Source organism: Neopelma chrysocephalum, unplaced genomic scaffold, assembly GCF_003984885.1.
Source record: "Neopelma chrysocephalum unplaced genomic scaffold, ASM398488v2 Primary Assembly neopelma1_26, whole genome shotgun sequence".
In the NCBI taxonomy this organism is placed as follows: domain Eukaryota; kingdom Metazoa; phylum Chordata; class Aves; order Passeriformes; family Pipridae; genus Neopelma; species Neopelma chrysocephalum.
The window spans coordinates 8213916-8235516 of record NW_020897695.1 but is presented as its reverse complement, the minus strand read 5'-3'; the positions used below and the strand labels follow the sequence as shown (position 1 = coordinate 8235516).

Genomic DNA, 21601 nt, shown 5'->3' with positions numbered 1-21601 from the left:
CCCCGCCGCGCCCCGCGCCCGCCGCCTCTCGCGGCCCCCGCCCCGCCCCGCCCCGCGCCGAGCGGGGAGCCCCGGGAAGCGGCCGTGGGACTCGGGGAATGCTAACGCCGCGGGGCGGGGAAAGGGGGGGAGAGCAGCCCCACAACGCGGGTTTGTGTTTGTTTGTTTATTTATTTATTTACAATTTATTTGTGTTTGAACAGACGGGGGGGGGGGGAAGGTCACGGAACCCGGTCGCCGAGCAGGGAAGTCGTCGTCCACCCCCTTCAGAAAACTACTCCGTACCGTCGTCCGGCACTTCGCGGAGAGGCGACCCCGGGCCAGACATATTAAATACATACTTTGTTAGACCGCTTATATAAGACTTGGTTTATTTAAAGTTGGAACAAAATGGAGGAAGAGGGTAAAGAGGAAACTCGCCCGGTCTGGCGTGCGGGTGCCTTCACCGAGACGTGTGAAAATACCGTGGTGCCACAAAAGTTACCCACGGCTCCGTCTCCCCCTAGAAGGGCCGGGCTCCCCCGCCCGCAGCCGCCGCCGCCGCCCGAGCCCAGGTAAGGGCCAGGTGTGTCCCCGCGCCCGGCCGGGAGCCTCACACCTGCCACAGATCCCAGGCGTGCAGGACCTGTGTCAGTACTGCGATCCCAAATATTTATCCTCCAGAAGGCTCGAAGGAAGAGTCTGTCTTGCAGCAGGACTATAAATCACCAGAGGAAAAGTGCATGAATAACAAAATGTTTCCTCTTGCACACAAATCCCAGCGTTTCTCCTTTTTTAAAATAACTTATTTCTTTAACATGTCATCAGATTCCTTGGCCTTTCTACAGTGGCTTTGCCTATTTATAAATTTTGGGGGGAAAAAACGTGGGGCAGCAGTTTCTTTTTGTTTTTATTTAAATCACCCATAGTATTGCAGCAGGATTGTCAGCTGCTGTATTATCAACCAAATTGCTTTAAAAAAAATTATAAAAAGGATTTCTTTAAAGGGACACTTCTCAAGGCTGATAGAGCTAAAATTAGACTTGCCAGCTGTGTTTTGGTTTGTGGGCACGTGCTTGCACATGACAGGAACATGGAAATATCACGCTTTACTCTGGCAGTTTGCTGTTCTCATAAGCAGAGGGTTTTGTTATGGGTTCCTATAACTGTCCCATAGCCACTTAGTCCATAAGCAAAAGAAAGCAGCTGAAGGAAATGGGCAGTACGGGAAGCCATACACATGCTCAAAATACTGCCTATACACTGTGCTTTCATCACCAGGCATTAATAATCATTGGTAGTTAGGTACCAGTCCTGTGCCATACCGGTGCTGTGCTTGCACAGGTATTTGGCCCCTGTTGCAGGAGAAAAACTTTGCAAAACAAGTGCTCTGTTCCCAGAGCACTGTACAGGCATTAACCAGGTTCTTGCACATCCAGATGAGCTCTGTGGAGCGCTACCATCACCCCAGCTTCCAAACCTGCTGAAACAGATTCAAAAAAAGTCTGGTTGGGTAAACTATTGAGTATTTTCATTTCGTAATGAATTCCAAGCCAGCCAGGACCATATGGTTCCTCTTCTGAGGGTCCCTCTTATTCATTCATCTTCTCTTCTGAGAAGTGAATTAAGAAAAAAGATAGAAATGGGAGGAGAAGCCTGCAATCCCCACCTCCCAGCCCCACGGTTTATATCACTGCTCAGCTTTAAATATACTGCCTCTGGTCATAGTGCATGATACTCCAGTGATATTCTTGCTTACGCTTTCTTCTCCACCCCCCACCCCTCCCCACGCAGTCTTTCCTTGAGGGTGAAATGGACTGTTTGAGCATTGGTATCTGCAGAAGTGAATGGTGATTACTTGACCATACGTGATACTTTGAGCCGAGACAACTTTCAGATTATTCTTTCAACTGCCAGAATTAAGTTGTTGCGCTTCTCTCCTCACCTTCTCAATTTTCCCTCAGGATATTAACGCAGTTTTTCTTGCTGAGCGGTTTGCTTGTAGAAGTGGATGTAACCAAATTTGGGAGAAGATAGAACCTATGTGTACAGGGTGAAATAAAAGATAAATACTAAGGAAGTAGAAAACTGTGCATTCTGACCAGGATGGACTGATTTGGCTATATCATCTGACGACTGTGAGTATTTCAAAGGTGTCCATAAAATTTCAACCCAAGATTTCCACACACTCCCCCATTAGATGCACTGGCCAGTAGCTCCAGTAGTTCTCACAGCTAAGAAAAGGTGGAGAACTACAGAAGACAGCAGACTATTATCTGTGTGGGTAACAGCTCCACCCTTCTCCTGCTCTCTCTCAGCAAAAATCTTAAATATGAAGATGGTCTGGATTTCACTTTTCACCTGTAATCCTGACCAGGTGCTGAGCAGCCTCTGCTGTTTGCTCTGAGTGCTCAGCATCTTGCATGATTGAGTCTTCAGAGATGCAAGACAGAGTGGAGGCAGCAAAAATAGGAATTCAATATAAAAGAGTGGGGGGCCAAGGGGAGAAGACAGGAGGCAATATAGCATAGCAAAAATGCAAATGAACAGCCACAAAAGCAAATTTAGATAGCATACAGCCTCTGAAAAAAAGCTAGTGCTGGAAAATGGAAAATTTCCATTTGCAAAATACAGACATCAAAAAGATCATCTGTGACTCGGGAGCACACTGTTTAAATAGAATCCCCTTCATTTTCTGGCCTGTGCATTTGAATAACTGAATCCACTTGCAAACTGAAATAGCAGTTTGCCTACCAAGTGTTAAGTATAAATGTTCCCCAAAAGAAAAGACAAGCTGTTCGATCCCAGTGAGCAACGGCGAGAAAACTTCACAACTTTTTTTCCTTCCTATGGGAGGCTCGTTATCAAGCCCCAGCCAGGTCCACTCCTGAGAACCCGGGAGTAAGTCATGTCCCAGTGCATTTGCAAAGGCACTGGCACGACTGGTATCGCTGACCTGAGGGGAGAATCACAAGCCAGGTGAGCAATAACAATCTCTTCAGTGGGAAGTTTAGAAATGAAACAAAATAAATGGTAACACATCATCTGTAAACCAGACAGCCAAGTACATTTGAAGGCAGGCACCAAAGGATATTAACTCAGCAACAACCAAAGCTGTGGATAAGAAACCTGGAGGTAACTGACACAAAAAAAAAAAGAAAAAAAAAAAGAAAAAAAAAAGAATCCTTTCCATGACAGCCTGAAGTACAGAAATTACATATGTTTGGATGTATTTTTGCCTTTCATAAAATGCAGATTTTTTCATTCACAAAAAGTGAGTTAAAAGAAAAAAGCAGACACCTAGTGAAAAAATGTAATTCAGGGGCTTTTATTTGCTAACATACAATTCTACTTACACTTTCTTTTTAATAAGCTTTTTACCTATCCTATTAAAACCTTCTAAAGTTATAGATATCAGAATCAGGTAGCAATTGAAACATCTTCTACCTCCTTGCTCTTGAAAAGCAACGATCCGCTTTAACTTCTGATGAAATTATGTCAAAATTGTCTAAGTCATGACTAAGGAAATACAGGCAGCACCACTGAAAGCAATATAATAGGTTAAAGAAGAAAATAACAACTATTACCTTGGGCTTATGTTTTTAACCTTGTCTCTCTAATTTTATTCTATTTACTCATTAAAGCTATTTCAAAGGAGACCATAGTGATACTTGACAGCTTGTTTACAATGGGTTACAAGAAGAGTACTGATTTTATTTCTAGATCTGTCAGCACCTTCAGTTCAGCTACCTTAAATCTGTATTGATGAACACAGAATTTTACTATTTAATAGTTCATTTATCAAGCTGATTTGCCTAAGGATAGCTAACTGAATTTCTAAGAAGTGCATCCCCATGCAACCATCAGTAAAGCACACGATAATTATGGAGGGGGTGGGGGGAAAAAGACACAGAGATACTAAATACTTAGCTTAACAATGACAGCATTAAGTGTCTGGGATTGACAGAATCTCTCTGAGTTGGGGAGTGCCATCATTTTCACGTCTACCTCTCACAAGAGAACAAACACCACTGAAGGTGGCTTTCCCCACACATGCACACCACCTCTGCCTGCATGAAAAAAAAGCCAGGTTTGCTCTCCAACCTTCAGCAGTAACCATCGTAACACCACAAATCTAGAATTAGGCAGAGCTGCAGACAGCATAAAGTAAATCTGAAAGAGTAAATGTATAAGATTTGGGAAAACAGCAAAGGCTTGCCAGCTATCATCATATTTCATTTTTTTCCCTTTATTATCTTCTGTTTTAATACTATGGCTCAGGTATTTCCATTGGTCTACTTTTATATAATGTAAAAGTCCCAATCCTAAAGGAAATCTTCAGACAGCAGCAGAGTGAAAAATTTTAGGAAAAAAAGTGAACAAGAGTGAACAGTCACTGATAATAAACTGTTTGTGCTTTGTATCTGATATAATCCCTCACATGCACAAGCAAAGGAAACTAGCAGCCGGTTGTACAGATAGAGTGAAATTATGCATTAATGTCCTCTTTCGGCAGATGTTAATGGATACAACCAAAGTAAATAACATTACCTTAGAGTTCTGTCTACTTTACATCTCGGAACCCTTTGCAAGGGTTAATTAATCTTGTGATTCGGAAAAGGATTAAGTAACATGACCAATCAATGGCAATGCCCCAGTTGTCACAAAGAACGGTGGGTTCCTCTCGCCTCACAAACCCTCATTGCAGGGTAAAAGCCAAAGCAAATATGACCAATGGGGAATAAGACTTTCAGTTCTGGAGGAGATTCATGGGGAGAGAAAATAGTGCTATGGCAGAGAAATGCAGTGTGACAAAACAGGAGAGAGACACAGGACAGCTGTAGCATATCATAGGATCACCCGTCAATAGTTTAGGGCTTTCAGAAAATACCAGGATTGTGCACGAGTTAGAAAACATGCCTTTCAAAGGTGATATTTTCTATAGCAACTCCACATCACAAGTCTGTAAATATTACGTCTGGTCTTGAGTCCGAACTCTTAGGATAAAAAGGGCAAACAAACCCCCAAACAGTAGGAGGACTAGCCAAGGCCATTTCTCCTATTAACTTCATACTACCAGCATTAGATGTGGTATGATTCAGAGGGAGAAAATTCTTCACCTCCCACCTTCCCCCCCAAGGTCCTGCTTACTAGTCACTTTCTCCACCCCTCTGTTTACTTAAAATCAGATTGTAATCAGGGAACATGAGATTTTTTTTCTTAAGGAAGTTTATTTCTCAAGGTAATGGGGAGACGTAAATATGCTGCCTGTTTACTGAGGCTCATAAACACATACGAACACAGTCAATTAATTGTCACTGAGAGAGTTCCAGCAAACATGGAAAATCCTAGCTTTTTAGGGCATGTTTAACTAAATGTTCACCCATCATGTACTGAATTACTTAGTGAGATATTAATTTTGTGCTCCAGCTGAGGGTAATCACAGAACAAACTGGCATTATTCAAGTTACTCTACGAAATTACAGCAAGGGTAAGCTTAAGAACAAAGGCCAGCAGGAGTCGAGCCTCTCAACTTGAAAGGAATTATCTTTTCCTCTAATTGAAGTGAGGGTTGTTTTGTTTTGCTTTTTCTTTCCTTCCTCTTGCTAAATTTCCAACAACACTCCTTGGCAGAATGTCTCCTTGCAACTGGGCTTTCATGCTTAAAGCCCAAGAGCAGGGACTCATCTGCCTGGGAAAGTTTACTAATGTAATTACACCAGCATCCTCGACAGCTAGAGTTACATCCACATAATGCTACATGTGGGCATTCTTACCCAGGAGTGATTATGCTGGTAAATGCCCCTATTTACATAAACCCAGAAAAACTAGACTTCTGGGTCCAGTTTTCCTACTGGTACTGCCCCTGACCTACGCCATAACCTTGGACAAACCACTTCTCCTGCTCCCTCCCTTCTGTCTCTGCCTCACAAGCGTTGACTGGAACTCTTTATGGTGAGAACAATCTCTGTGTTTTTACAGTGCCACAGGGGAACCTCAATTTTGGTAGAGTACCAGAACAACTCATCAGAAACCTGTAATAATGTATGTAAACAGCTTCTTCTTCCACTGTCCAGACAGCTGCTATTAGCGAGTTCACAGGCTGTGGCGTTTCTTTAGCATGGGAAAAAGTTAACAATAGGCAAGAATGGAGGGTCATCTCAGGCAACATTCCATCACTATCAAATATAATACATTCTGCTTTCTCTATACTTATATATTCCCAAGCATGCCAAGACACATTTCTTCTTGTCTCTTTCATATCTGGCAGGCTTATTTGCCCACTAAATAATACTTTATCTAATGCTGGCTGTAAATAAGTCCTGAAGGAGCCTTTGCTAATAATTTCTATTTCATCTCCTAATAGACCCCCTTCTAAAATGCATTACAATTATGGCACTACCCTAGCAATTTAGTCCAAAACTTCATTCAAAAGTGTTTGTAAAAATAATTTTTCATTACAATTACTGCAAATTTTATTGTTTTGATGAAATCTCAAAATATGACCCTTTTTTTTAGTTTAGTTCAAATTTAATTTTTTAATTTAATTTTTCCATTAAAATTCTGCCTTGACCCAACTGCAATAACAATTTCCCTTCTTGGTCCCCCTGAAAAAAGAAAAATCAAAAATGTCTCTAACAGGTATTTTCAAAAATACCTTCAGCAAAAATTACCTTTTTTCTTTATCCACGTAGGAAAATATTATTTAGGAATTATACAAATGAAATACCATTATTTAAATCATTCTCTAGGGAATGTGTTCATCAGTTGTTCATTTTTAATTGAAATTCATGACTGGGAAAAGCAATCTGCAATTTAGCTTGCCCCAGTAAGCCCTACAGTAATTCAGAATCTATTCAGTCCAAAGTATTTTATAAATAAAGATCACAGGTTACAAGAATCTGTAATCTTCAGCCATAACAAAATGCTATTCTTCTCCTTCTCACCTAAACACAAATGGGAACTCAAGTGGAAAGAACATAAAAACAAGTACTAGGACCTCTATTGCCTTCTTATCAACATGTAAAGCTTTACAAGAAAAATTATAAGTGTCCACTAAACACGGAATCAAAAGACTATGCGCGATGATTCCCAACAGAGGGGGAATTTCCGGCTCTCAAATTCTGCCTCACCCAGATAGGGAGAAAATGCATAGCAAATGGAGAAGTACAGTACTGAGAGCTGGATAAAAAGTTCCACATGCAGGTAAGCTGCAGACTTGAACCAATTCTCCATTTTTCAAATCAGTTCACTCTTTTATAGGAATAATGGCATTTTTTTGTAATGGACAGTTTCCATTTACCACAGAACCAATGCAACCTGCCACGCGAAATCAAACCTTATGTCACACTAGATTACTGTCCATCATAACCAAAGAAAATGTATTGAACTGAATATATTTGGTTCAGGAAATCTCTATTTTGTCAACTGCAGTATAGCTCATTGTCCATTAAACAGTACCCAACCCATTCTGAACAGAGCACAGTGTAGAAATGTTTAACCTCCTAATCCTGTACTTGTCCACTTGCCAGAACAAAAGGGAGGGTGACATCTAACAAAAAGTGAGTTAGGAATGACACTTTCCTGTACCAGAAAAATTCTTTGGGTAAGAGATCATTTATTTCCTGCAAACAGACAAATGCTAATTACAGGTCAAATCTTCCCTCTTTTTTTCCTCTACTGTTTTTTTTTTCCTTTTCCTTCCTCCCCTCCTTGGTGCATCTTTTCTTCAGTCTTTTTTGTCAAATATCTTTTGCCTTCAAAAAATCTCATCAAATCTCTACATTCTGCTTCATCTAAAAGTTATCTGGTTTGAGAATAATTTGCCTGCCTTCTTTTATGTATTCCAGTTGGAGTTTTTAATAAAGCACAAGGACTCAAGGCTACTGTATTTTTATTAGGAGATGGTGGAAACTTTATAATGATTTCTATTCACATTCAGCAAACGCTCTTTCCTATTGTTCTACCCTATTCACCTCTCCCAACATCCTATTCCCAAATCGTTTTTACTCTGTAATCCTTCATCCGTTTTGTCTCCTCTTCATTCCTGTCCCCACCTAACCCCCTGTCTTGCCAGCACAAGTACTTTCTTTTTCTCAATCTTTTCTCCATCTTTTTTTTTGTTGCCCCGATTCCTCAGTCACAGATGCTTTAGGCTCCACTTTATTACTTATGCTGCAGTTCTTTGAATGTAGAACAAAAATATTTGAGGGGGGGGAAGAGTTATTCTTTTTAACTTGGAAATCCATCCTGCTGGATGAGAAGAGAAAGCACTCTATGCCATAAACATCTAAATTAATGTCAGCTGAGGTGACTCAGCAGGGATGTGGACAGAGTTAGGGAGTTAAAAACATAGTAGAAGGTGAAGATATTAAGTTCTTTAATAGAGGAAGAATTTGGTCTCATAAACTGAGGATCCAATCAAACTCACCTCTTACCGACTACTTTTCAATAAAGAGTTTTAAAGATGTTTCTGTTAAGTATATATGTACACAGCTTGCCTTCTGCTCACAATTGCAAGTTGTAAGTTGTATACCCTTGACATCAACACGCTTGTCTTTTTAGGATCCTACAGCAGCAAAATATATATCAGCTTACAAACATAAAAACGGTGTTTGCCAAAGATTTCTCAACTCACAGGCAGCAGGTTAAGAATTACAAACAGAAAACACTTAAAGTGAGTAGGAGTTAAATATTAGTCTTTTGATATAGTTTTTCAGCTGAAATACTGACACAAATTCAGCTTGCACATAATTTGCACTTTGGCCATTTGGTACATTCCCACCAAGCAAAGGTGGATGTTTCAGTATTGTGAAGAGCTTGTAGAAAAAAAAAACAAACTTAACAATAACTTAATTTCATTTAATTTGGAAGTTGTATTTTAGCAATAGATATTTCTTTGTGCTAGTCATCTTATTTCACTGTTTTATCAGAAGGCTAGTAGTGTTCTGTCACTATGGGGCTTGACATTTCCCCTGTTATCAGACATTCGAGTGAATTATTGGTTTGTTAGATCTCTACCGTTGAGTTGAGTATTTCCATCCTGTAGATCACATTCTCCCTTCAAATTCATGGTGAGAAATTTCAGTAAAACCATTTGTCCTTTTTGTGTTTCTCAAGGAAGATTTGGGGTTTTTTTCCTGTGTTAGAATAAAGTGGATTCAAATGCAGGCAAAAATGTCCAAGCTTATCCAGCTGCTTCTCCTCGGATAATGGCTGGAGGGAGCCTGAGGGAAAGCAAGGTTTCTTACAACATGTGGAAGAGGGACCTGATATTTGGCCAAATGGGTGACTCATTCTGCTAGGGATGCACCTTCTACCTTTCTTGTGAAAACTTCCCAGGTTTGGCCACATGAGAAACATTTGAAAACACGCAGTCCCTGCATCCTCAGCAAATACCTCCCTGGAGTTCCTATACCTGCTTCCCTCCCAGCTTCCACAGACCTCTGCAGAAAGACAAGGAATGGCAAGACCCTCTCTCTTTAAGGAAATCCCTTCCTCCACTGTAAGGAAGTGTGTGCACAGGAACTGCAGCTGCACAGAGCAGGAGCCAAGGATCGCAGGTATGACAGGAGATAATGACACATAAGTCAAGTAGTGGGGTATTGCATTTTCTTTGCAATAAGATACTGCTGTGCTGTTGGGGGGTTGCCCATCACTCACTGAGATGAGGAGCTGTGGAGAAGGTGGCACAAAGGGAAACTGAGGAGTAAAAGGGGGGATATGCCTTGGTTACAGGTGGAGGTGAAGACAATACATCAATGCACTGGTGTTGTAAAAGGAGCTCAGTGTGAGTAAGCATTACAGTCTACAGTGGAGAAGACTCAAATGGGAAGCTGGAAATACCTGTGCAAAATGTGATGTAAGATTAAGAATCAACTAAAATTAAGAATGAAAAAGCAACAGTGATGGCAAACAGGCAGTTAAGAAGTGCCAAATTGATCTGGGGGACTAGGCAGGACATGAGAGGAACCAAAATGGGGGAGAACAGAAGGGCACAGAAATATGTATGAGGAAAGAAGAGGACAGCCCTTCTCCCTCTGCATCCTGGCTGTAACCTCCGAATTCCTGGCGTTGACTACTCCTCTGTTGTCAACAAAAATCATCTACGCCCAGCTGCAAGGCAATCCACCCCCTTCTAGCACTGGTCCACATAGACTATTAAAATCTAATGTTGCCAGACTCTTCATGTCTCTGTGATAAATAGAAAGATTTCAGCCTTGCTGACAATCCATTTGTCAATATGCCATGGGATGGCATTTTCAGGTTTTCAGTTTGTTGGTTTTTTCAAAGCTAAAACCTTTTTCACATGTAAATTAAATTAAAAGAACAAGAGGGAAAATTCCATATGATCCCACATTTAAGGTTAATGAGTAATGGGATAATTATAATGAACAATAAAAAGATAACAAGTGTTCACAGAGAGGCCCATTACAACTGTGTAGACAACCATTACTCTGTAATTTTATACCTTTTGAACACTTGACTTTGCAACCTTAATGCTTTTTTAACATTGTTTTTGCCTGTGTAATGATATATACAATCTCCAGACACCATCTGCAGTCTTCATATTTCCTTGATCTCTCTCAAACAAATTTTCATACTGAGTATGAGAAGAGGTAAGTGATTGTCTCACTGAGCAACAGCCAGGAGATAGTGAGGGATGCATTTGGTTGTTGCCTCTCTGCACATTCATAATTCCTATCTCACCAGCTGGGACCATGCTACAAACTCTTGGGCTTGGTCTGTCTTCGTTTTTTCAAAATTTCTTGATTCTGCAGTTTGCTTCTCCCATTGGTCTGACAACGAAACTCAACAAGGCTTTAGGACACAATTAAATATTTTATTTTATTCAGTAGGGTTGTGGCCAAGAGCATGGCATCAACCATTTTCTTGATTCCTTCACATTTGACACTGCACTGATAACCTTAGTTGTATGTGCAGCCCTTCACTGCTGGACCTGGTACTAGACACAGTACTAGGCATAATGTTTAATTGTAAAGAGACATTGCATGCTTACAGATTATCAAAATATTTCAAGTTTACTGTTAAGAAAAGCCAATATTAATAAGAGTTGCTTTTGCATTTCTTCAGGCATTACATATTTTAGCTGCAAATGTCAGTTCTTAGCAAGGTCTTAGCTCTTGTTTCCAAAGTATTGTAGTATTAATAAATGCTCTTTAGGACTGTCCCAACTCCTTGGCACTCTGGCAACACTGGGTCACCTTAAAGTCACTGCAAGTCCCTAAACATCTGCATCTTTCAAACTGGAATCCAAATGTGTACCATACAGAAATCATCGCTACACTACCTGCATACTTATATGCAGGTGGTTCTCTTGGCAGCTGAGATTTCTATTTGCAATAAAAGAAAAAAACTGTTTGTAGTAAAGAGCAGACACTTTGGGGGACCAGCTCAGTGAGCTGACTACCTGTGGAGCACACATTCTCATTTCCAGCTGCATGACCCTGAAGTAGTCATTGCAGTCTGAGTGGAGAAAGGGAGTTAACACTAAATAATATTAGATAAGAGCCAATCTCTACTCAACACTCTTCAAACAGCAAGAGAAACACGTCTTAGGTGTAAAGTGAGAGATCAAGTAGGAGGAAATAGTAGTGAAGAATGATAGGGCAAATGAAAGACCCTCTCTGCATGCCTCTCTGAATTGGTCTTTTCTATTATTAAGTTCTTGGCTATAAGAAAAAGGTGACAGAGATCCCATGCTCTCACTATCACAACAAGTCATTCACTTGTTCTTCAGCATCACAAAGGGCAGTATATGAACTTCACCATATTTATATCTCTAATTTTATGCAATAATTTAGCTGCTGGCTCCTTGTATGAAGGAAACACAGTAACACCTAATTCAAGAACTAGTCTTGTAACAGCACTAACTAGCAAGGCAAAAAAAGAAAAAAAATCATGTTGTATAACTCCTACAAAGATGAATGAAAACAGATACACTAAATTTGAACGTGCTGCATTAAAAAGGACTGCCTCTGAACTGAGATGATGGATGGCTCCCTATATACAAACACTTATACACATGTAACTAACCCATGATCCAAGCAGGCCGGTAGATGACAGCGTGCTGTGGCACACTTTGATCCCACAGGACTGTCTGGATGCAGTTTGACCCGGTGTAGTAGAACTCCCCCCTAAACATCACAATCATTTCCTGACCTAGGTATTAAAAACTCTGCCACTTGCTCCAGCTCCCCTAGGAACCCTACAACCCCCGTGTCTCTGCTTGTATGTGGCTCTGGAATACTTTCAGTGCTCAGTCCCCTGCTCTGGCCTCCTGCTTAGCGCTGGCGGTTGTTGCATGACTGCCAGCACGAATACCAGCACCTTTTGGCTGAGGAAGAGGTGTCATACCAAGCCTGGGATTTCTGGAATATGATACTAGGATTTCTATATTAGCCTGATGGAGCTTCTAAATTTCCACCTTAGTTGCTTTATATAACACAAAAGAAAGTATATTAAAAGACAAGTTGCGAAGTGAATAGCTAAAATTTCTGGAGCACTAGAATTCAGACTGCTTTTTCCACCTTAACTACACCCTTGAGTCTCTTCATTAGAATAAAATCTGCAGAATCACACTGAATTCTAATGGGAGGGCTCCTTGCCCTCAGTGTTGGATGGGCACGGCTAACTGTATGACAAAATATTTCATATTTTATTTTCTCATCACCTTTTAATGCCATACCATATTTCCTGTACAGCATTCAAACTCTGCTCTGAAGACAGAATTATTAATGCTTGCATAGACTCTCAAGGAGGTGGGTATTTTTTCACTACATTGATAGCATGCTTTATAACACATGTAAATTTTTTCTTCCTAATACCTGAGGAGACAGAGAACTATGTTCATCTCCAGTTAACAGGTCAGCAACTGAAGCACATACAAAATTAACTGAAAAGTCAGCAATGAGTTTTGGTTTCCTTCTTTTAAGGAAGGGCCTACATTTTCAGTATACTATGTATCATATGGCACAGTTCTGCTCAAAGCCCAAGAGACACATGGGCCAGGAGACACATGCTTATTGGTCCCAACTCATATGTAATAATGGCCAGTCTTCGCGAACGAAGATTTTGGGAAAGGTCTTTTACCTTTCAAGCCTGCGCAATGGATTTTTTAGGTGAGACACAGCCTGCGCTGAACTGAGCCCACCCTTTAATCCTAAGGTTCATCTGCCGGGGCCAAGCGAGCTTGGACAATGGCAGTGAGGTCCTCAGGACGTAGGTTTGTTTAGAGTGTCCTTCTCATAGATGGATGGCCTCACAGGGCTAATGAGCTCCATCTGCCTGGGGGACTGGGAATCGAACCTGGGTTGCAGCGGTGAGAGTCCTGCATGCTAACCACTAGGCCACCAGGGGTCCCCAACTCATATGTAGACTGGGAGCTTCAGATAAGCCATCCCTGCTGTCTTGTCCACAACATTAAAACCTGCAGCTCCTTCTCAAACAGGCCTCAGCCACAAATAGTAGGAACAAGGCCTTCCTGTCCTCCTCTATGGGATCAGCCCACCAAACTGCAGCAGCAAACCTCAGGGATATCCTGGCAGCAGAGAGACCTGCTGAGCCTTAGCAGGCAGGTACTGTTCCAAGCCTCAGACCAGCATGCTAATCTCAATCTTCTTCCTCAGTAAACATAATCCTACTCTTACAGCAACTGAAAAGAAAGATTTCTCATGGGAAAGGATAGGAAACCTTAACAATAAGTAGTTCCATCAATCCTTTTCTATATATAAAATTAATGATACTGAATTGTAAAATTATTGGAGAATGAAGCAATAATTTTAAGAAATAGAGAGCTAAAATAGACTCCAAAGGATTAACATCCACAGTAGATTATCCCCTCCATACTAAATTGGGTAATGGATTTCTCTGAATAGGATATTTCTTTATAGCAGAAGCATAAGACATTCTTTTAAAAAAGATCTGTAATGTCTTACTTTACATATGTCTTGTGTTTTCTTTTGCTATTTCCTTCAGTCATTTAGAAGTAGTGATCTTGACTGGTGACACAAGCTCATGTTCTTGTTGAGATGTCTTAATATATAGGGGAAGAACACACAAGCCACATGTGATCTCCAGAAAGACAGAGCAGAGGTCTCCGTGTGAAGATTTCTGGTCGCTAACGGAGTACGGTGGGACACAAGTAGGCAAAAATAGCATTGCGGTTAAGATATTGGACTAAACTTGGAAGATATCTTCTGGTTCCTGGCTCGGCAGCAGACATCCTGTGTGTCCTTGGATAAATGCCTCTTGTGAGGCTAATTTCATTTATGTGCTCATGTACATGGTAATGAGCCTCATAAACAGCCTATAAATATAATCAGTTGAAATAATTTTTAAGGTACAATCTCTTATATTCAGTGAGGGATTACATATTCTCTTGGGAAATGAAAAAGTGTTTTCTAGGCTAAAGGCATGAGATGGGTTTGGATCCATCTCAGTTTCAGTGGCATCTGTATACACATTTAAATTTGGCATGTGCAGACCATTACAATAAAAAAAGAGTATGCATTATTTGCACTATTTCTCATTTTCTTTCTCAGACTGGGATTGTTCCCATTTACAGGAACTCCAGCTGTAAGAAGCAAGGAGAAACACACGTATAGATGATGATATCTTTGAAATATGTACTGGCTCTGTATCCTTTTTGTTCAAAATTCTTGGAAACATCCCTAAAAATCTGTGTACATGCACAGCAGTTGTAATTATTCACATGGACCCTACTGTAAATCACAGACTCATATGTACATCTGGAAGTTACTCGTCTCCACACACACAAAGAGCATAACTATACAGTTCACAAATAAATTTCTATAGGAAGGGCAGTCCTAGATCTAATGCAGATCTGCCAAATCTGCTAGCTAGGGTGGTATTTCACCATTTGTGGTGCAAACTACTCCTTTACTGCTCCAGGGAGGTTGTTGGTGCTCTGGCAGCCTCTGCTACAGACATCCAGAAATGCCAGGTAAAAAACTGCTGCTCACAGCAGGTCTACATCAGGTGGGATGCAAGTGCAACGCACCATGGACCCTGGGACTAGGCAGCAAACACAAACTGCGTCAAGGTTAGACCACCATAGTACTCCCAGTTTTGTTTCTGTATTCTGATTCAGTCACTTCCTTTTCAACAAGAATGATCTCCTCCAACATATATCTTTGCAGTTGTTGACCCTCTGTGGCTTAGATGAAGCATAAGGTATCAGGAAAAAGTAAATTATACAAGTAAAATTTTTAAGTCTATATCTATAGTCTGCACCTACCACCTATGATTTTGCAAAAATACAACTACCTGCTTTCCAAGGTCAACATCTCTTACTTGGGATAGGTCATTATAGGAACTTTTTTTTTAATTTAACTTAATATATCCAGTTAAAAAGCTATACACATGCAGTCATTTCTGTATGGATTATTTACAGGCAAAACAGTGTCTGTGTTTGAAAACTCACTCCATCAGGAATACATTTGCCATAAAGCAAAGTGTCTAATAATATGAAAGTATAGCTGAAGATACTCTTGATGATAAGCTAGGAACTAGAGTTCATTATTAATTTGTAAAGTAACTATTGTTTCCCTTAAATCTCTATAACATTCCTTGCATTGTGTTACTGTTTTCAAATAACTAGAAATGCCAATACCTTAATGAATCAGACTACTACAAAATAGCCTAAGACTGTTAGAATACCAAAAAATAGCAACTCCTAACATAAAAGGGAGGAGGCAATATGACAAAATTAAGGACATAAGCAGAAGAGACCTGCTGTCTCCAAATGAAAAGCATCTAGGTGCAATGCAGCTAGAAAAACCATGACTGCAACTTCTTCAAAAGCTGATAATTCAAATGTGATCACTTACATATATATATGTATCTGTATATATATATATATATATATATATAAAAGCAAGTGCATAACTACTCTGAGAGGTTTGGGTTTGGTTTCATTTGATTTTTTTTCCTTGGATGGGAGTTATAGTGTATTATAGTTACTCCAGTGAATTCAAGGTCATTTAAGGGCAAAGTTATGTTTCTGGAACTACTCCTGTGGTCTGATCTGTGGAACAATTAACAGCCCTAGCAATTAGGAACAGCAACCTTACCAAGGAGCATCCTTTCATTAGGGAAAGGAGAGAAGACACAAAATTAAGAATGAGTGGCCTCTTTCCTTGCCTCTCAGGAATGGCCTGAGCTATTTGTTAAATGCCTTGGCACTGGGATGTCTCGGTAACAATAAGACCAAGGCCTGTGGCAAAGCAAGAATCTTGACACTCCCAAGAACTTGTTAATTTTAGCAAGTACGTTATGTCTGGGGAGCTGAAGTGAAGAAATGAGATGTAATAATGTCACATTGCAATATAATAACATTACGAATAACATTCATACTGCCATCAGATATCTTCCAAAAGAAGACTTCTGATATAGAAAAAAACCACTCAAATATTGGCTCATATTTTATTAAAGCTGAGGATACAGTGACAGCTCAACAGTAAACTGTATGTAACAATTACTCAATAACAGGTTGTACAGAAGGCTTGGATAGTTTCTTGTCTTTTGGCATTTTTTTCTTATTTTTTCTTTTTCCTTTTTTTTTTTTTTTGTCATGTAATGACAAGGACGTTGCTCATGTTCACTGAATTACCTCCAACTATACAAGCTGTGATCAGTATCACATTTACAAGTGTCTCACACTGCCCTTATACTGCTATTTTCTATTTTTCAGGGAAATACATTCAACACACATGCACAGAGTAAATCCAAAATGAGCCTTAAATAATCTTGTTCAGGGCAACAGAGAATAATGAGTGTGTCTTCAATGAGGGGCATAATTACAACAAGCTGTCAAAGGAAACTTTAAGAAGGTTTGAGGGCAGGGGGAATTAAAAGCTATTTACCTCTATCAAAGCAGAATGAATAAGGGTAATGAGTAATAACCCTGAGAAAATGACAACAAAGGGGAACAGTTTCAGCACCATGAGTGGGAAATTAATCAAGTCTCTCTTTTGTTAACAGGTGTTACACAATAAATTCCCTGTGTTCCACCCTGAAAAAGCATCCTTAATACCAGAAGAGTTCTAAGAAGTAAACAAGAAAAATGCTACCTTGTCCTTACAATACATTGTTTGCAAATGTCTAAAAGCACCTTTCAGTTCAAGACAGTAAAAGAATACCAAAGCTCAGTGTCTTATGGCATTTGGATTTATATTTATAGAGAAAATATAACAAATTAACCAGTAGGCAATGGATTCCTGACTAGGAGATCCAGTTGGACAACACCAAATGATTTTCAGGAAGCACCATGTAACAGCTAACAAAGTCCCAATGTGCTTACTGGAGATATGCAAGCTTGGACATCTCGATTATATCTACAACACTTCGGTCCCCTAAGCCAGGGAATACTTAGTTCAAATCAGAGCAGCACAATACAGTTGTGTCAACAGAAGACTGAAAATCAGGAAATCCTTAGTTCTAAAATGAGATCCAACTGTGCCCCTTTTTCCTGTCCACAAAAAAGTTAATGAAGCAACCTAAGCAATCTGCCCTATCCTCCCTCTTGGACAGAAAAATAGTAGTATTTAACTACCAGTCTCAGTGAAGTGTTAGATGGATTAAATAAATTAATATGGATAGACTGAATAAGTTCACATCTTTAACACATCCTAAGGAAGAAAAAAGGCTCCATAAGCATTAAATATTATTGAAATAGTGAGAATATCTTTTCAAGGAGAAATTACTACATTTCTATATTTCCTTTCTTTATATATTGATTACTCATTAATGCAGCAAAACACAGAAAGATTAGATTTGACAGTTGTCAAGGAATGGTTTACACTCTTACATATGTTCTTGATTTAACACCACAAATAAAAATGTTATTGAGTGGATCCCGATCACGTTCCCAAACCACTCCTGAAGGCCACAGTTTTAAGATTTTCTGTGCAAATTATCTTTTCTGATGTCCATTCCAGCTTATTATTATTTACTTACATCTACTTGAGAAATAGGCATGCATAAAACATGTTACTGCTGCTCTTTGTAAAATTATTTGAGGACAATTAGTATAGTTGCTTACTCATTTCAGAGATTGTGAAATATGCCTTGTACATTCAGATTTATCTAAAAATCTAAACTACTACTTACTGTGAGCTTAAAAAAAGTTCAGTAAACAGAAACACAAGAGGGACACTGGCAAGGTCATTTTGCACTTTATATCAAAGGGCAAATAATGTAAATATGTCATATTTACAAATTGTAATAAATTGAAGTTTAAAAAAAATCTCAACCAAGCAAAAAAAAACCAAAAAAATAAGCCAAACAAAACCAACCAAACAAAAAAACCCCAAACCAAAACCAAACACAACCTTTTCTTCCCTTTTTCCATTTAGGCAATTGATGTAGTTGTGGTGACTGATGTAGGTAGCTGAATGTCAGTAGCTAATATAAATGAGACTGAATAGGAGGGCAGTGTTTGGAAAAGACCCTCTAGAAAGAAATGAGCCGTGTAGAGAAAACATGAGAACCCTTTTACAGAATACGAGGCACAAAATTGCTTTTGAATTTTACTTTTCTTTTAGAAGCTATTTGAAAATAAATAATGTTCTTCTAGTAACCATAAATAATTTCTTTAAAAGGAGAATTGCTTATCCTTCCTGTGTAAGCAATCTCAGCATCTAAGTCCAAAGAGAAAGAAAGGGTTCTACATGCACCTTCCTCCTCCATCTGCTTCGGAAAGTCTTCCCCTGAAAGGTTTCATAGCTTTTTTTATTATGCAGTTTTGCTTCTTCTTGAACAAATACAATTAAAAGTAATGGTATATAAATATGAGAGTCATGGGCCTTGGATAAGTCAGTGAACCTAGCTGCATATTTGGCCCTTAAATGAGATTTCTCATGAACATATACAAGCTTTATATCCTGTATTGGCCTGCTTTGTTTAGAATAAGACAGGAAAGTTGATCCAATCACACTAAATTTTGAAGAACCAATATACGTCTGGAAGCACACAAAAAGAAATCTCCTTTACTCAAACTACATGCTTAGAATACATCCAAACTTTCAGTGTGTCATTGGCCATGCTGAGCAGACAGGCCTATGATTTCTAATCTAATCAACCTCAGAGTGACTGTGGAACCAACAGCTGTGTCTGAGCAATTGGAAAAATAGATACAGAACAAAGGGGAAGACCCATCTCATCAGGGCTTCTCCCTAAGTGCATAAACTCAGCTTCAGTAGAAAGCATAAATATTTCATTCACTATTTTGTACTGTATTTCTCCTGGGATTTGTGCTCCAACTACTTTCTTTTAAAGGTGCATTAATGTCTTCTTTTAACAGCATCTCTTCTAAACTTTTCCCCTTGCTTAATGGGCCTGAAGGGATTAAACCCTTAGCAGAAAAATGCATCTGTTGTACATAACATCACAGTATTAGACTATCATAATACCAACTCATTTATTTTCATTTTGTGGAAGTATACCTTCCCTTGAGAATGATGCTACAGGGTATATTTCCTTCCTGATGCTTCCTTTCATGTATTGTGTGATGTTAAGGAGAAACACTTGTATTCAGACATCAGAAGCCCAAGGCCCACTTTTTGCCTTGCATTTTGAGGCCACATTATGCCAGAAAGGTATCTAGGTTGGCTATCAAAGAGCTCCAGAAATTCTGCCCATCTCAGAGAACATGCAACACATGTTCTTTGCACTTGTCACACTTCTGGACACGGATCAGACAGAACTGACTTAAATTTGCTTCGGCTTTGGGTGAGACTTCCTTGTGCATCAATTCAAGAAAACTGAGCTTAACATTTCAGTGAGGTCTGTTGTGATCTCACTGCTTGAACATAAACCACAATAGTCGACACCAGCACAAACAATGGTGCCATTCGTCTTTTATTGAGCAAGGCCTTGTCTACACACAGTTACAGCTTCAGTACTCCTTTGGCTTTGCATTAAATAGGATTCCCCCTGCAAGGAATGTTTATAGTCTCCATAATTTACAAAATCAATACCAGGTCACCCAAATAGCCTTGAAATCAAGAAATTATAGGGACTACAGGTGAAAAGTGGTAACTACTCTTGGTTACTTTGGTACTTAGCTTTGGTAAACTTAGTAAAAATTATAGTTCATCTGAATGGAAAGATGTTACTTCATCTGTAAACTAACTTCACTTTAAGTAATGGATTAATTAAGTAATTATGATTCTGGCACCAAATATACACAACTTCTTTTATCTGGATTAAACAGTTACATGATGGGATTTTCAAGAAGCATCTGGGCACCCTCTCTGGGCTACATCCGTGTGGATTTTGGGCAATTGCACATCTTCAATCACTGGCATCTAATTTGGCTGGTTTAATCTCTTTCACAGTTATATGCCAAAGCCTACCTGCTTTCCCAACACATTTCTAATGAGTATAGTAATGGCCCAACCATTTGGAGATCAGTGAAACTCTTTCAGTGTTTTCTTTGAAAGAGAACAGGCACAGCACAAAGAATTTTCTAGGTACCCACAGAACTAAACTCTTCTGGAGCTACAGCTGCTGCACGCAACAGTAAGGCCTATCCTCAAAACAAGGCGGAGTTTTCTCTCATCTCAGTGAGAGATTAAAACAGTCAGGCTTTCTCTCATTACTGCAATAAGCAGCATGCAATATAGTAGGTCAGAGGGAATTACAAGGAGTCAAACACATTCATTATATAGCACTAGGTAACATTGCATACAGGGGCTGGCAAACTTTAGGACAGAAATATGTGAAGTTAGAAGCAATGTAGTACCTTGCTGCCTGCTAGGGCAAGAGAGGAAACACAGTCATAGGCAAAATTTTCCAGGGGCAGTTTTGAAGAAATGGTTTGTCAAATTGAGTGGAGAAGGGTGTTTAATTCTCCTAGATAATATGACAATGATCAGGAAGAAATACAGAGCCAATGCTTAATGGTTCAAATGGAGGTGCTGGCAAGGAGCTTCTTTTGGAAAGAGACAGATCTGCAGTGGTTTAGACTCAATTTTGATCTGTTGAACTGAAAACCTGAAGTGCTGGAGAGGGAAAATGTACCAAATTTTCCTAATTGTTTCTTCATGTAGGATCCTGCACTCTTCCAGGTCTAAGGGCAGTCATCGGTCTTACCTTAACAGAAAATTAAGATGTCTGGTAAATAACAAAGGCAGAGGATTGAGGGGTGGGGTAGAGAGCCATTACTCCTCTCACTCAGTCAAAAAGTAGATTATACATCCTGCAGTATGCTTGCATTGTGACAGACTTCCTAGAGTACATAAGTGTGTTAATCAATAGTTAGGATCTGTCTAAATATATAACAAGCTGTTTTGAGAACTCATATTATCCAAGAGGGGGGTTAATGAACATCAGCACAAAACAGAACTATGGTTGCAAAACTTTAAAATGACAGGGAGAGGAAAATAACATTGACTTGGAATCATTGCAAGCTTAGCCACTGAATGATGCTGAGAAGGGCACAGTCCCTGTTGACTGAAACTAGAGATGAATTCAAGCCACACAAATTCCAGCTCAATTTCAGACTTGCCATTATTTTTGCAACCTTGCACAAATCAGCAATCTTCTGTGACTGGACTGCCCTTGCTGTCCTTTTTCC

General features: G+C 39.6%; 1 protein-coding gene across 4 annotated transcripts in view; it reads right to left on the bottom strand.

The window, feature by feature from the left end:
- The window catches only part of RBMS3 (RNA binding motif single stranded interacting protein 3), a 601210-nt gene that overhangs the window by 445822 nt on the left and 133787 nt on the right, over positions 1-21601 (bottom strand). The gene's annotated exons all lie outside the window — the stretch shown is intronic.